This window comes from Polypterus senegalus, chromosome 13 (genome assembly GCF_016835505.1).
Source record: "Polypterus senegalus isolate Bchr_013 chromosome 13, ASM1683550v1, whole genome shotgun sequence".
Classification (NCBI taxonomy): Eukaryota; Metazoa; Chordata; class Cladistia; order Polypteriformes; family Polypteridae; genus Polypterus; species Polypterus senegalus.
Genome location: NC_053166.1, coordinates 17,895,777 through 17,909,689, shown reverse-complemented (window position 1 = coordinate 17,909,689; position 13,913 = coordinate 17,895,777). Strand labels below are relative to the sequence as shown.

At 43.8% G+C, this 13,913-nt stretch overlaps 1 protein-coding gene across 3 annotated transcripts in view; it reads right to left on the bottom strand.

The window, feature by feature from the left end:
* Window positions 1-13,913, bottom strand: part of LOC120542238 (teneurin-2-like) — a 1,685,504-nt gene that overhangs the window by 258,714 nt on the left and 1,412,877 nt on the right. The gene's annotated exons all lie outside the window — the stretch shown is intronic.

Below are 13,913 nucleotides of genomic sequence, written 5' to 3'. Positions count from 1 at the left end.
AACAATTTGTTTCTTGTCAAGCCCAAAATCACACCTCAGTGGGCTTTAACAGGCGTCGTCTTTTTGCCAACCCACCCCTCCAAGCCTCTAGCCCAGGCCTTGGGGCCTTGACTCTGTACTAAGACAAATAAAATCTCTCAAAAAAAAAAAAACCCATGCAGTAGGAAAAAAAAATTGAAAGAAATCTTGGGAAAGGGACCCTCTTACAGGTAGGTTGGGCGTGCAGTGGGTGTCAAAAATGGAGCAAATACAACATAGTGAACAGAACACATGTAACCCCATGCACAGAGCTGGACGGCCAGTCTATCATGGCCACCTCAGAAATAACATTAAATGACAAAAGGCTGCAACTACCTGAACGTCAGACCCACTAATTAGGAAGTAATGGATTAAATATCCAGAACAGGTGGAAAAGAAGAATGAAAAATTAGAACAAAAATATTGTTAACAAGTAAAAAAAAAACAAAACTATATTATCCCCATATAAGTGCTTAGTACATTTTAATAAAAACTTAAACTATCCATCCAGTATCTAACCCACTATATCCTAACTACAGGGTCACAGGGGTCTGCTGGAGCCAATCCCAGCCAACACAGGGCGCAAGGCAGGAAACAAACCCCGGGCAGGGTGCCAGCCCACCACAGCTTACTAAACTAAGTTTGTCAATGTCTATATTGACCCCAAAACACCAAAACTGGGGAATATTGGCTTACTTAACTAGGCTAGGAGTCCAAACTAAAAACAGAATTTGGTTGGAAGAAAAACCTGCAGCCATAGGGGGTCCCCACTGATCTAAGCAATGAGCAGAAGTGATTAAAAAAGCAAATAAAATATTAGGTTATATGATAAAAACTGTTGAATTTAAACTGAGGGATGCTATGCTCAGGCTATATAGTGCACTATGGGATCCATATTTGATTTCATCATTTCTCGGTGCTAGGATTGCCCGTGTATTCATTTTTACTGTTGATAACCCTTCATGATGAAATTCTTCAATAAGACTTGGACATAATACGTCTTCTTTAATTGGGAACTTAAAGTGAGGAAAACATTAAAATTAATAATAGCTGAGAAAGCAGAAACTGTGTCTGTTAAAAGCATTCACACGAATGAGAGGTGAGAGTACTGTGTGTGTGGTTGAATATGAGAGACGAGAGTATCGTGTGTGTGGTTGAATATGAGAGACGAGAGTATCGTGTGTGTGGTTGAATATTAGAGGCGCGAGTACGGAGTGTGTGGTTGAATATTAGAGACAGAGAGTACGGAGTGTGTGGTTGAATATTAGAGACTAGAGTACCGTGTGTGTGGTTGAATATTAGAGGTGAGAGTATCGTGTGTGGTTGAATATTAGAGGCGAGTACCGTGTGTGTGGTTGAATATTAGAGGTGAGAGTATCGTGTGTGTGGTTGAATATGAGAGGTGAGAGTACCGGGTGTGTGGTTGAATATTAGAGGCTAGAGTATCGTGTGTGTGGTTGAATATTAGAGGCGAGAGTACCGTGTGTGTGGTTGAATATTAGAGGTGAGAGTATCGTGTGTGTGGTTGAATATTAGAGGCGAGTACCGTGTGTGTGGTTGAATATTAGAGGCGCGAGTACCGTGTGTGGTTGAATATTAGAGACGAGAGTACCGAGTGTGTGGTTGAATATTAGAGCGCGAGTACGTGTGTGTGGTTGAATATTAGAGGCGCGAGTACGTGTGTGGCTGAATATTAGAGGTGAGAGTATCGTGTGTGTGGCTGAATATGAGAGGCGCGAGTACCGTGTGTGTGGTTGAATATGAGAGGTGAGAGTACCGTGTGTGTGGTTGAATATGAGAGGCGAGAGTACCGTGTGTGTGGTTGAATATTAGAGGTGAGAGTATCGTGTGTGTGGTTGAATATGAGAGACGAGAGTATCGTGTGTGTGGTTGAATATTAGAGGCGCGAGTACCGTGTGTGGTTGAATATTAGAGACGAGAGTACCGAGTGTGTGGTTGAATATTAGAGGTGAGAGTATCGTGTGTGTGGTTGAATATGAGAGGCGAGAGTATCGTGTGTGTGGTTGAATATGAGAGGTGAGAGTACCGTGTGTGGCTGAATATTAGAGGTGAGAGTATCGTGTGTGTGGTTGAATATTAGAGGTGAGAGTACCGTGTGTGTGGTTGAATATTAGAGGTGAGAGTATCGTGTGTGTGGTTGAAAGGAGGGTGGGACATAAAAACATCTCATGGCTAAAGTCTCGACTCACAGGACTTGAAAAAATCTTTTAAAAAGTCACGTCTCGTTGTACGATTTATTTATATAATAGAGAGATTAGAAATTTCAGGTGTAGCCTGGTGGTTCAGGCTGATACCGCTAAACGGGGTCCTCAAATTCAGTCACCATGCATGGCCTTATTTTGTTTTTTTTTTTACATTTTTTTTAATAAAATGTGATTTTCCAGTATAACACACAACATAAAATTCAGAGGGGGGCATTTGTTATTAAATTAGAGGCAAAACAAACTGGAATTTTGAACATCTTCCTGAAAGAGTTAACTCCTAATAATAAGGAATAAGGAATAAGGCTACGGATCTGCTCCAGCAATCAGAAGGTTGCCGGTTTGAATCCTGTAAATGCCTGAAGCGATTCCACACCACTGGTCCCTTGAGCAACGCCTTTAACCTGCAAATGCTTTGTCCTGGGTATGACGTTAACCTGCAAGCAGGTCCTCCAACTGGCAGGGAAAACTGAGGGGTTGGTGGCAGGACTGGCACGCCCGCCACTGTACAAAAACCTCAACTGTTCCACTCCATTCAAACTAGTGTGGTGCTGAGGTGTTACACGGCCGGCTACACTCGGGTCCTAATTTGGGTCCCTGAGGTGGTTCATCGTGTGGTGGGTGATGTATCAGTGCCTGTTCCTAACCTCTCTCTCTAGTAATAATAATATTAACAATAACATTTCTTTACATTTTCTCACGATTCAAAGTGCTTACTTACTGCTCAAAAATCTACTGACAATTTACCTGACTAGAGCTAAAATGAATGATAGAGGCCTCGGGCCCATTGATTTTGGTACACAGTTTAGTTTAATGGCTAAAGCACTGGCCATGACACCCCGTGGTTACAGACGTGCACCTTCCATCTGTCGCCTCGCGTTGTGTAACCCTCAGCAAGTCACTTTCTTAGCGTATTTACACACACAGATCCATAAGCAGTTGTAAAGCATCATAATCTTATAAGTCATCTTTAACCCCATTAGGCAAGTACACAATAATAATCTTACGCAGTGCATGTCCACCCACACACACGCATTCCGAGTCGGACTTACTTTGATGTGCTGTAAATTTAAGCTTGTGACCCTCCAAGTTTCATTCTATCTTATATTTTCACTTCCTACATACGTTTATTTACAACAAAGCTAATTTTTCACATACAGTATTCACTTGATCATTTAGGCCCATTAACATTGTGTGTATAATATGCTTCATTGTCCTTATGGTTACCAATGTGTATTATGAGCTAAGAAAGAATAACAAGAAAACGCGCTATAATGTGTAAAAGACAATTAACTCCGGCATCAGCCATAGGACTTATGAAGACGTGACAGTACTGGGTAGAAAAAAAGTTACAAACAGTAAATGGCAGTTAGGAATAAATACTGCTAAAAAGGCCAAAAGTCGACAGAAGAGGTTCTTCCAACATTTTTATAATAAAAGAACTGTGAAGGAGGAGGTCAAGTAAAGAATGTGAATGTACAGAAATTGAAGTGAAATGCTCTAAATGAATATTCTTCCAATGCATTTATCTATGATGATTATGATTATCTCTTACAGTGCCGGGTGAAGCCCATTTGGAGCCCTTGGTTTGCGGATGATTAGCGCCCCTCAGTGTCCTATAAGAGGAGTATTGATTCCCGTTAGCGCACACTCCGTCGGTTACATAAACAGCACCCTTCTGTGTACGTACAGTACTTCAGAATTTACAGAGCATGAACCCTTTACCTTTCATTTGGTTTTGGTTTTTTTTTTTGGTATTCAGTATACTGTATTACTCCCTAAGAGGAAATTGAGTTCTTGCATGACTTTTGGGGGTCACAGCAGATGGTCAGCCATTTTAGACCACTCCTGGAGCAATTTGTAGGTTAAGGACCCAACAGAGTGGGATCCCTTCTGTCAGGATTGGAACTGGCAGCCTTCCAGACACCAACAAAGTTTCTTAGGCACAGAGGAACCACTCATAAACGGATTACTAGAAACAGTTCTACTAGACTTCGATGACTGGGGGTGTCCTCCTCGGTGTCCAGAGAGTGGGCCCCTTCAGTTACATAATTGGTGTCCCTATGATAGATAGATAGATAGATAGATAGATAGATAGATAGATAGATAGATAGATAGATAGATAGTTTATTAATCCCAAGGGGAAATTCACATAATCCAGCAGCAGTATACTGATACAAAGAAATAATATTAAATTAAATAGTAATAAAATGAAAAAATTAAAATAAAATTAATGTTAGCATTTACTCCCGGTGGAATTGAAGAGTCGCATAGTGTGGGGGAGGAACGATCTCCTCAGTCTGTCAGTGGAGCAGGACAGTGACAAAAGTCTGTCACTGAAGCTACTCCTCTGCCTGGAGATGACACTGTTCAGTGGATGCAGTGGATTCTTCATGATTGACAGGAGTTTGCTTAGTGCCCGTCGCTCTGCCACAGATGTTAAACTGTCCAACTTTACTCCTACAATAGACCCTGCCTTCTTAACAAGTTTGTCCAGGCGTGAGGCGCTCTTTCATCTTTATGCTGCCACCCCAGCACACCACCGCATAGAAGAGGGCACTCGCCACAACCGTCTGGTAGAACATCTGCAGCATCTTACTGCAGATGTTGAAGGATGCCAACCTTCTCAGAAAGTATAGTCTGCTCTGACCTTTCTTACATAGAGCATCAGTATTGGCAGTCCAGTCCAATTTGTCATCCAGCTGCACTCCCAGATATTTAAAGGTCTGCACCCTCTGCACACAGTCACCTCTGATGATCACAGGGTCCATGAGGGGCCTGGGCCTCCTAAAATCCACCACCAGCTCCTTGGTCTTGCTGGTGTTAAGGTGTAAGTGGTTTGAGTCGCACCATTTAACAAAGTCTTTGATTAACTTTCTGTACTCCTCCTCCTGCCCACTCCTGATGCAGCCCACAATAGCAGTGTCATCAGCTAACTTTTGCACGTGGCAGGACTCCGAGTCATATTGGAAGTCTGATGTATATAGATTGAACAGGACCGAGAAAGTACAGTCCCTGCGGCCCCTGTATTGCTGACACAATGTCAGACCTGCAGTTCCCAAGACGCACATATTGAGGTCTGTCTGTAAGATAGTCCACAATCCATGCCACCAGGTGTGAATCTACTCCCATCTCAGTCAGCTTGTCTCTAAGGAGCAGAGGTTGGATGGTGTTGAAGGCGCTAGAGAAGTCCAAAACATAATTCTTACAGCACCACTGCCTCTGTCCAGGTGGGAGAGGGATCGTGAAGCATATAGATGATGGCATCCTCCGCTCCCACCTTCTCCTGGTATGCGAACTGCAGAGGGTCGAGGGCGTGGCGGACCTGTGGCCTCAGGTGGTGAAGCAGCAGCCGCTCCATGGTCTTCATCAGATGTGACGCCAGAGCAACAGGCCGGAAGTCATTCAGCTCACTAGGACGTGATACCTTTGGGACAGGAGTGATACAAGATGTTTTCCAAAGCCTTGGGACTCTCCCCTGTTCCAGGCTCAGGTTGAAGATGCGCTGTAGAGGACTCCCCAGTTCCAACGCACAGGCCTTCAGCAGTCGTGGCGATACACCATCTGGACCCGCTGCTTTGCTGGCACAAAGTCTTTTCAGCTCTCTGCTCACCTGGGCTGCTGTAATTGTGGGTGGGGATGTCTCACCTATGCTGGTATCAGCAGAAGGATGGTTGGAGGATGCAGTACTCCGAGGTGAGAGTTGGTTACTGTGATCAAACCTATTAAAGAAGTTGTTCATTTGGTTTGCTCTCTCCACGCCTGTCTCGATGGCGGCACCCCGCTTCGAGCTGCAGCCAGTGATAATCTTCATCCCATCCCACACTTCCTTCATGCTGTTGTTCTGCAACTTCTGCTCCAGCTTTCTCCTGTACTGCTCCTTCGCCACCCTGAGCTGGACTCGGAGTTCCTTCTGCACGCTTGATCTCATGCTTATCACCACCTTTAAAAGCCCTTTTCTTCTGGTTCAAAAGGCCCTTGATGTCACTTGTAACCCATGGCTTGTTGTTAGCATAGCAGCATACTGTTCTTACTGGAACTACAATGTCCATACAGAAGTTGATGTAATCAGTTGTGCATTCAACAGCCTCTTCAATGTTCTCACTATGTGACCCAGCAGTATATCCCAGTCTGTAGTTCCAAAGCAGTCTCTCAGAGCCTGCTCTGCCTCAGGGGACCACTTCCTGAATGAGCGTGTGGTTGTAGGTAGCGCCCTCACTCTTGGTTTGTATTGAAGCTGAAGCACAACCAGGTTATGACCTGCTTTCCCAAGCGCAGGCAGCGGGGTGGCACTGTATACGTCTTTAACGTTTGCATATAGTAGGTCAATAGTCCTGTTTCCCCGAGTGTTACAATCCACATACTGGGAAAAGGCAGGTGTACATGTGTAACCAGAACTGAAAAATAACTATGTGATAATTGTGATTTGTGAGCCTAACTGAGTTAGCATACAGGCGGCTGATGTGGGGTCGGGATCTCGGTCCTTTAAAGTCCTGCTGACCCATCACTTTCAGGCAGTGGCCATGAGTGATTACAGCAGATGCAAAAGATATGTGGGTCTTAGAAGAGCACAGTGAATATGTACAATAAACTCAGAGGATAGTTACACATACCTAGAAGGTTCATAAATAGCTCACTGAATAGGCAAAATGTGTGAGTGTTTACAATGGCCAGGGACCTTCTAGGTATTCCTCTGTCTGCCCTTCCCCACAGGTGTCATCCTTGACAGTACTTTATCCTTTCAGTCCCACATCAATAACATCTCCCGGTCTGCATATTTCCACTTGCGTAACATTACAGACTATAGTACCACCTACTACCAAAAGTGTGACTAAAGGCGAAAAAGAAAGAAAGAAAGAAAATGTGCTGAAGACTCCTCTACTTGTTTGGACAAAGCTAACTAAGAAAGGAACAAACGTAACTAAGCAAGGTTTCTGAGAACTATTCATTCTAATTTAATATTTAATATATTACATATTCGCCGCTCCCTCACTCCCCACACCACTGCTATCCTTGTTCATAGCCTTGTCACTTCTCGTCTCGATTATTGCAATTCCCTTTCCTTTGGTCTTTCTCGCAAATCTCTTTATGAGCTTCAACTGGTTCAGAATTCAGCTGCCCGCCCGCATCATTACTAGAAGCCCCTCTATTCACCATATCACTCCCGTCTTGCAGCAGCTTCATTGGCTTCCTGTTAAGTTCCGAATTCAATTCAAAATTCTCCTACTAACTTTTAAGGCTCTCCTCAACCTCGCCCCTCCATATCTGTCTGATTCCCTCCCGTACCTTTAGATCCTCTTCCTCCATCCACTTCAGTGTCCCCTTCGTCCATCTTACCACCATTCAGTTGCTCTGCTCCCCAGCTCTGGAACTCACTACCATCTGAGCTTAGAAATGTCGAATTATTTTCACTTTTCAAATCTAAACTTAAAACTCATTTGTTTAAGACTGCTTTTTCTCTTTGATTACAATTGCTCTGTCTGATTTTAATTTTTGTATTTTAGTTTTGTTTATAATCTGTGTTTTTTCTATTGTTCGTTGTCCTTGAGTGTTTAGAAAGGCGCCTACAAATAAATAAAATCTATTATTATTATTATTATTATTATTAGAAGCCATAGGCCACCAGCTAGGAGAATGGCTCCTGCACTTCACCGAACTGGACGTCCCATCATCAGCATTCCTCACTGAAGGACTGGATGATGACTGTGTTACTGCAATGGCTTCTTGTCAGCCTGGATGTGTGTGTTGTGGCAGCCCCAGCTGGGACGCCACTCTCTTGTATGGACTGGGGTAGCAAACCTGGTCAGGACAGTACCTCCCCCGGAACGCTAGATGGCAGCCCCCTTGGGTTGCAGCAGTGCCTAGGAATCTCGCAGGGCATCATGGGAGTTGGAGTTTGGTGCAGTCCTGTTGGGATCCATGGCCGCCACCAAGGGGTGCTGTAGCTGCTGCTGAGCCCTACAGAGCAGCTCTTCTGCCACACCCAGAGGTGCTGCCGGGTATAGGGCATCAAGCACCTGGAGCACTTCCGGGTGCCTTATAAAAGGAGGCAGCAGTCACTACTCCAGGAGCCAGAGTCGGGAGGAAGGAGATAGAACTTGCCTAGGAGGAGTGGAGGAGAAAGAGAGAAGAAGAAAAAGTAAAACGTATTAAGTATTGTGTTTGAGGCCGTGTTGTGTCTGTGGGAAACGAGGAAGGCGTTATCCCACAAGGTCAGTGTGCCTCCTGCGCCTGTCTGTGTCAGGTTGAGCTCTGGTATAGCGCCATCTATTGTCACAGTGTATAAATGATTATACTACATTCTATATTGGGAGTGAAAGCTGCATTTGAAAGCAAGATATATATCTCTTTTTGTACCATATTTCTCTCGTCTGATTATTTCCGCCATGTTTACTGAAGGGGTTTATGCGCAGGTTCAAGTATGTCCTGCATTTTTGTACAGAATACAATTCTGCTGGAGATAACATGTTACCCATACCTTTCTGGCCACTGTTCTCTTAGTAAGTACTTGTGCTACAAGAATTATCGAGACCAAAAACATCGCCATGATCAGAATAACATTTATCTTTGAATGCTTAAAATAATACTCCAATTGAAAATTCTATTTTTTTAATATGTTAACTACCCTCCCTCAGTGGTGTAGCTAGGGCGGAGGGGGTGGTCCGCCCTGGGCAGCACATTTTGGGGGCGCCATTATTGGCCAAAAGGCTTGGCACAATTCGTGTGTAGGCAACAGGGTTCGGAAAAATATCAATCATGAATGAAAAAACTAAAATGAGTAATTATATGTGAAAATGTATTGCTATTTCTCTCTACATAGGAATAAATCTATACAAAACGTATCTTAATTTTTCTCTATACATCATTTTAATTTTCTAATTAAATAGGTTAACAAATTCAGATATGTTGGATGGAGGCAAACTGAAGCCCGCCCCCCGGCATCTAACTCTGGCTACGCCATTGCCCTCCCTGCGGTGGGCTGACGCCCTGTCCGGGGTTTGTTTCCTGCCTTGCGCCCTGTGTTGGCTGGGATTGGCTCCAGCAGACCCCCATGACCCTGTAGTTAGGATATAGCGGGTCGGATAATGGATGGATGGATGGATGTTAACTACCCTGAGGGTGGTATGGTGGCACAGTGGTAAGTGCTGCTGCTTTGCATTAAGGACACCAGGGTTCACATCCTGAGACATTCCCGTGTCTGTGTGGGTTTCCTTCCACTCTCCAAAGGCATGCAGGTCAGGTGGATTGACGACACTAAATTGTCCCTAGTGGGCGCTTAAGCTGTGTGTGTGTGTGAATTGGACTGGCACCCTGTCCAGGGTTTGCTCCTGCCTTTGCTGGGATAGACACCAGAAAAGTGACCCTGGTCTGGAATACACGGATTAGAAAATGACGTGACATACTGCATGTCCTCCATAATGTTTGGGACAAAGACACATTTATCTTTGATTTGCCCCTCTGCTCCACAGTTTAAAATTACAAATACAACAATTCAGAAATTGTGATTAAAATGCACATTGTAGAATTTCATTTAAGAGGATTTGCAGACATTTCACTCACACTATGTAGATACTACAATATTCTGGGCACTATATTGTTTGGGACAATTGGTGTCCCAGGTATTTGTGATTCCTCAGGTGGGTTTCATGACTTCATCAGATACCTCAGCTTGCTTCTACACTTTGGAGTCTGTAGTCGCCATTGTTCTATATGAGCACAAGAGCTTATGCTAAAGAAATTCAAAGTAGCCATTATGAGGCGGACAAAGAAGAATCAAACCATTGGAGACATCGGTGAAACCTTAGGATGACCAAAATCAACTACCTGGAATATCACAAAGAAGAAAGAACACACTGATGGGCACAGGAATCACAAATGGACTAGTAGGCCAAGGAAGACCTCCACTGCTGAGGACAGAAGAATCCTCTGGTAAAGAAAAAGCCCCCAAACGCCTGTGCGACAGATCAGAAGCAGAAGACTTTATGAACAGAAATACAGAGGCCGCACCGCAAGATGAAAACCACAAAAACAGGACAGCCAGATTACAGTTTGTGACAAAGGACTTCAAAGAGCCTACAGAATTCTGGGAAAAGGTCTTGTGGACAGACAAGACAAAGAAGAAACTGCAAAAGAGTGATGCCAAGAGCAGAATGTGGAGACGTAAAGGAAGTGCCCGAGATCCAAAGCAGACAACCTCATCTGTTAAACATGGTGGTGCTTGGGGGTGTTATGGCTTGGCATTTATGGCTGCCACAGGTCCTGGCACACTTCACTTCATTGGTGATGGAACTGCTGACGGCAATGGCACAATGAATTCTGAGGTGTGTAGAAACATCTGATCTGCTCAAGTTCTAGGAAAGGCCTCCATACTCACTGGACGGCACTTCATCTTACACAAGATGATGAGCCAGACAGACTGCTGAGGCAACACAGGAGTTTATCAAAGCTGAAAAATGGGAAATTCTTGAATGGCCAAGTCAGTCGCTTGATTTAAATCCAAATACCTTCCATATGCTAATGAGAAAACTTAAGGAGACAAGCCCCTGAAACAAGCTGCAATAGAGGCTTGGCAGAGCCTCACCAGAGAAGACCCTCAGCACCTGGCGATGTCTATGAATGTCGGCCTTCAAGCAGTCATTGCATGTGAGGGATAAGCAACAAAGTCCTAAACATGATGGCTTCAATAGACCTGCCACTGCTGTGTCCAAATGTTATGGTGACCTGAAATGGGGGGGAACATGTAGATAAAGTGTCGTGAGACCGAAATGCCTGCAAATCTTGTTAAATGAAAGTCTACAATGTGCATTTCAATCACAATGTCTGAAGTGTTTGATTTGTCATTTTAAACTGTGGAGCAGAGGGGCAAATCAAGAGAAAACGTGTCTTTGTCCCAAACATTATGGAGGGCACTGTGTAAGAACAATTAGGATTCAGGATTTTTTTTTTTTATATCTGGGCCAGTTTATTCAGCAAGCACTAATGTGTAAAGGTTTCACCAACTTAAAATGCTTAAAGATGTTAGGAGCTACAACACGGTCATCGTCCTACATTGTGGTCCTCTTTATCTTTGTTTCATGCACAGATGAGGTATTGCAGAGGATATAAAGTGATCATCGCTTGCCCGGCTCTATCTCAATCAGACATTTCCCTTTCCAATCACACAGAAGAGTGCATTTCACAAATCTCAGATACGATTCCCCAGATGCGTCCCGGACTTGTGCTCTTTATGAAGAAACCAAATGCCTCATATGAAAGCCATGGCCTGTTTCTAGGCAGACTTGTTTAGTAGTGCATGTAATTGTCGCAGCGGCCAGCGTAGCACAGCTTATCTAATCCTGCGTAACACAGTGGAAATATCTTTGCAGCTTGGGCCTTGCTTTATTACACCATGTGTTCTCCGCCGTTTCCACTGAAAACCACTCAGAGATGCACTGGGGCTTGAACATGACATGGTCGCCTTTGAATTTCTTTATGCTAAAGTCACAATAAAGTTTGCCAGCTGTCAGAGTTTGTGTAAACTTGGAACTTTCAAAGTGAGCCAGCTTACCATCTTCTGTGACCTATAAGTTTTATATTCATAAGCACAATTTTCTATATATATTAGGCTATAGCGGGTTGGATAATGGAAGGAGGGATGGATGACTAGTAATGGATGAATAGTAACTTTCTCAAGTTAAATAAAGAGAAAACTAAAATTTTAGTGATTTGCAATAATGGATACAATGAGGCTATTAGAAATAAACTGGATACATTAGGATTAAAAGTCAAGACGGAGGTAAAAAGCTTATGGGTGATTGTTGACTGTAATCTGAATTTTAAATCACATATTAATCAGATCATTAGGACAGCATTTTTTCACCTAAGAAACATAAGTAAAGTTAGACCTCTTATATCACTGAAAGATGCTGAGAAATTAGTTCACGCGTTTGTTTTCAGTCGACTAGATTACTGTAACGCACTCCTCTCAGGACTACCCAAGAAAGACATAAATCACTTGCAACGAGTGCAGAATGCAGCTGCTAGAATCCTAACTGGGAAAAGAAAATCCGAGCACATTTCTCCAGTTTTGATGTCACTACAATGGTTACCTGTGTCATTCAGGATTGACTTTAAAATACTGCTTATGGTTTATAAAGCCTTAAATAATCTCGCTCCATCTTATATATCGGAATGCCTGACACGTTATATTCCAAATCGTAACCTCAGATCCTCAAATGAGTGTCTCCTTAGAATTCCAAGAACAAAACTTAAAAGAAGTGGTGAGGCGGGCGGCCTTCTGCTGTTATGCAACTCAAATCTGGAATAGCTGCCAATAGGAATTCGCCAGGCTGATACAGTAGAGCACTTTAAAACACGGCTGAAAACACATTACTTTAACATGGCCTTTTTATAACTTCATTTTAATCTTAATTTAACTTAATTCTGATACTCTGTATGTTCAATTCATCATAATAACTATTCATGGTGGCTCTATAATCCGTACTGACCCCTACTCTCTTTTCTGTTTCTTTTTCCGGTTTCTTTGTGGTGGTGGCCTGCGTCACCTCCACCTACTCAAAGCATCATGATGCTCCAACAATGATGGACGGATTAAAAGGCAGAAGTCTACGTGACCATCATTATCAAGTCCTTCCGTGAGAATCCTAAATCCAAAGAGGACTGTTTCATTTATGTGAGGTTGAATGCCCAGAGGGGACTGGGTGGTCTCATGGTCTGGAATCCCAACAGATTTTATTTTTTTCTCCAGCCGTCTGGAGTTTTTTTTTGTTTTTCTGTCCCCCCCTGGCCATCGGACCTTACTCTTATTCTATGTTAATTAATGTTGACTTATTTTATTTTCTTATTGTGTCTTTTATTTTCTATTCTTTATTATGTAAAGCACTTTGAGCTACTGAGTGTATGAAAATGTGCCATATAAATAAATGTTGTTGTTGTTGTTGTTGACATACACACACACATTCAGTCAAAGGGGTAACTAAGAAAGAGAAACGCTATGGATGACACAAGCCACTATTGCAGTGCAGAAGAAAGTCATCACCGGGGTCCAATATGTCCAGTACTGTGAAAGGGGTACAGAGATAAAAGAGAGAAGTTTGGTGCCAATATAATCTACCAAATTTATATATATATATTGTGGAAACGACCCAGACACAGACAGGCGGACATGTTGTAATTCACCACCACACGTTTATTTACACAATTACTTACAAATATGGTCACTCAGACCCAGTTCCTTAGTGCACAAACCCCAACTCTCACTCAGTCCTGGCCACAAATGCCTTCTTTGGGCCGCCTCCACACCTCTTCTGCCTTGTCCTCCTTCCACCCGACTCTAGCGCTGAATGAATGGAGACGGCCCCTTTTAAACAGTCCCCGGATGAGCCCCAGGTGTTTCCGGTATTCCTCCTCTGGCCACGCCCCAGCGTGGCGGAAGTGCCGGCTGTCCTCCCGGCAGCTCTCCAGGTGCCGTCCTAAATCTTCCCCCCAGCACTTCCTGGTGTGGCGGAAGTGCTGAAGTAACAGGTCCCCAAGGCATTGGGGCGCCTCCTGGCGGTGACCATGGGCCCCTACAGAGCAACCAGGAAGGCGGCCCCCACGTGATCCAGAGTGGGCTCTGACCCTCTTCCGGTCCCTCACGGCGTCCCGGCCGGTCGTTGCCCTGGCATCCCTGAC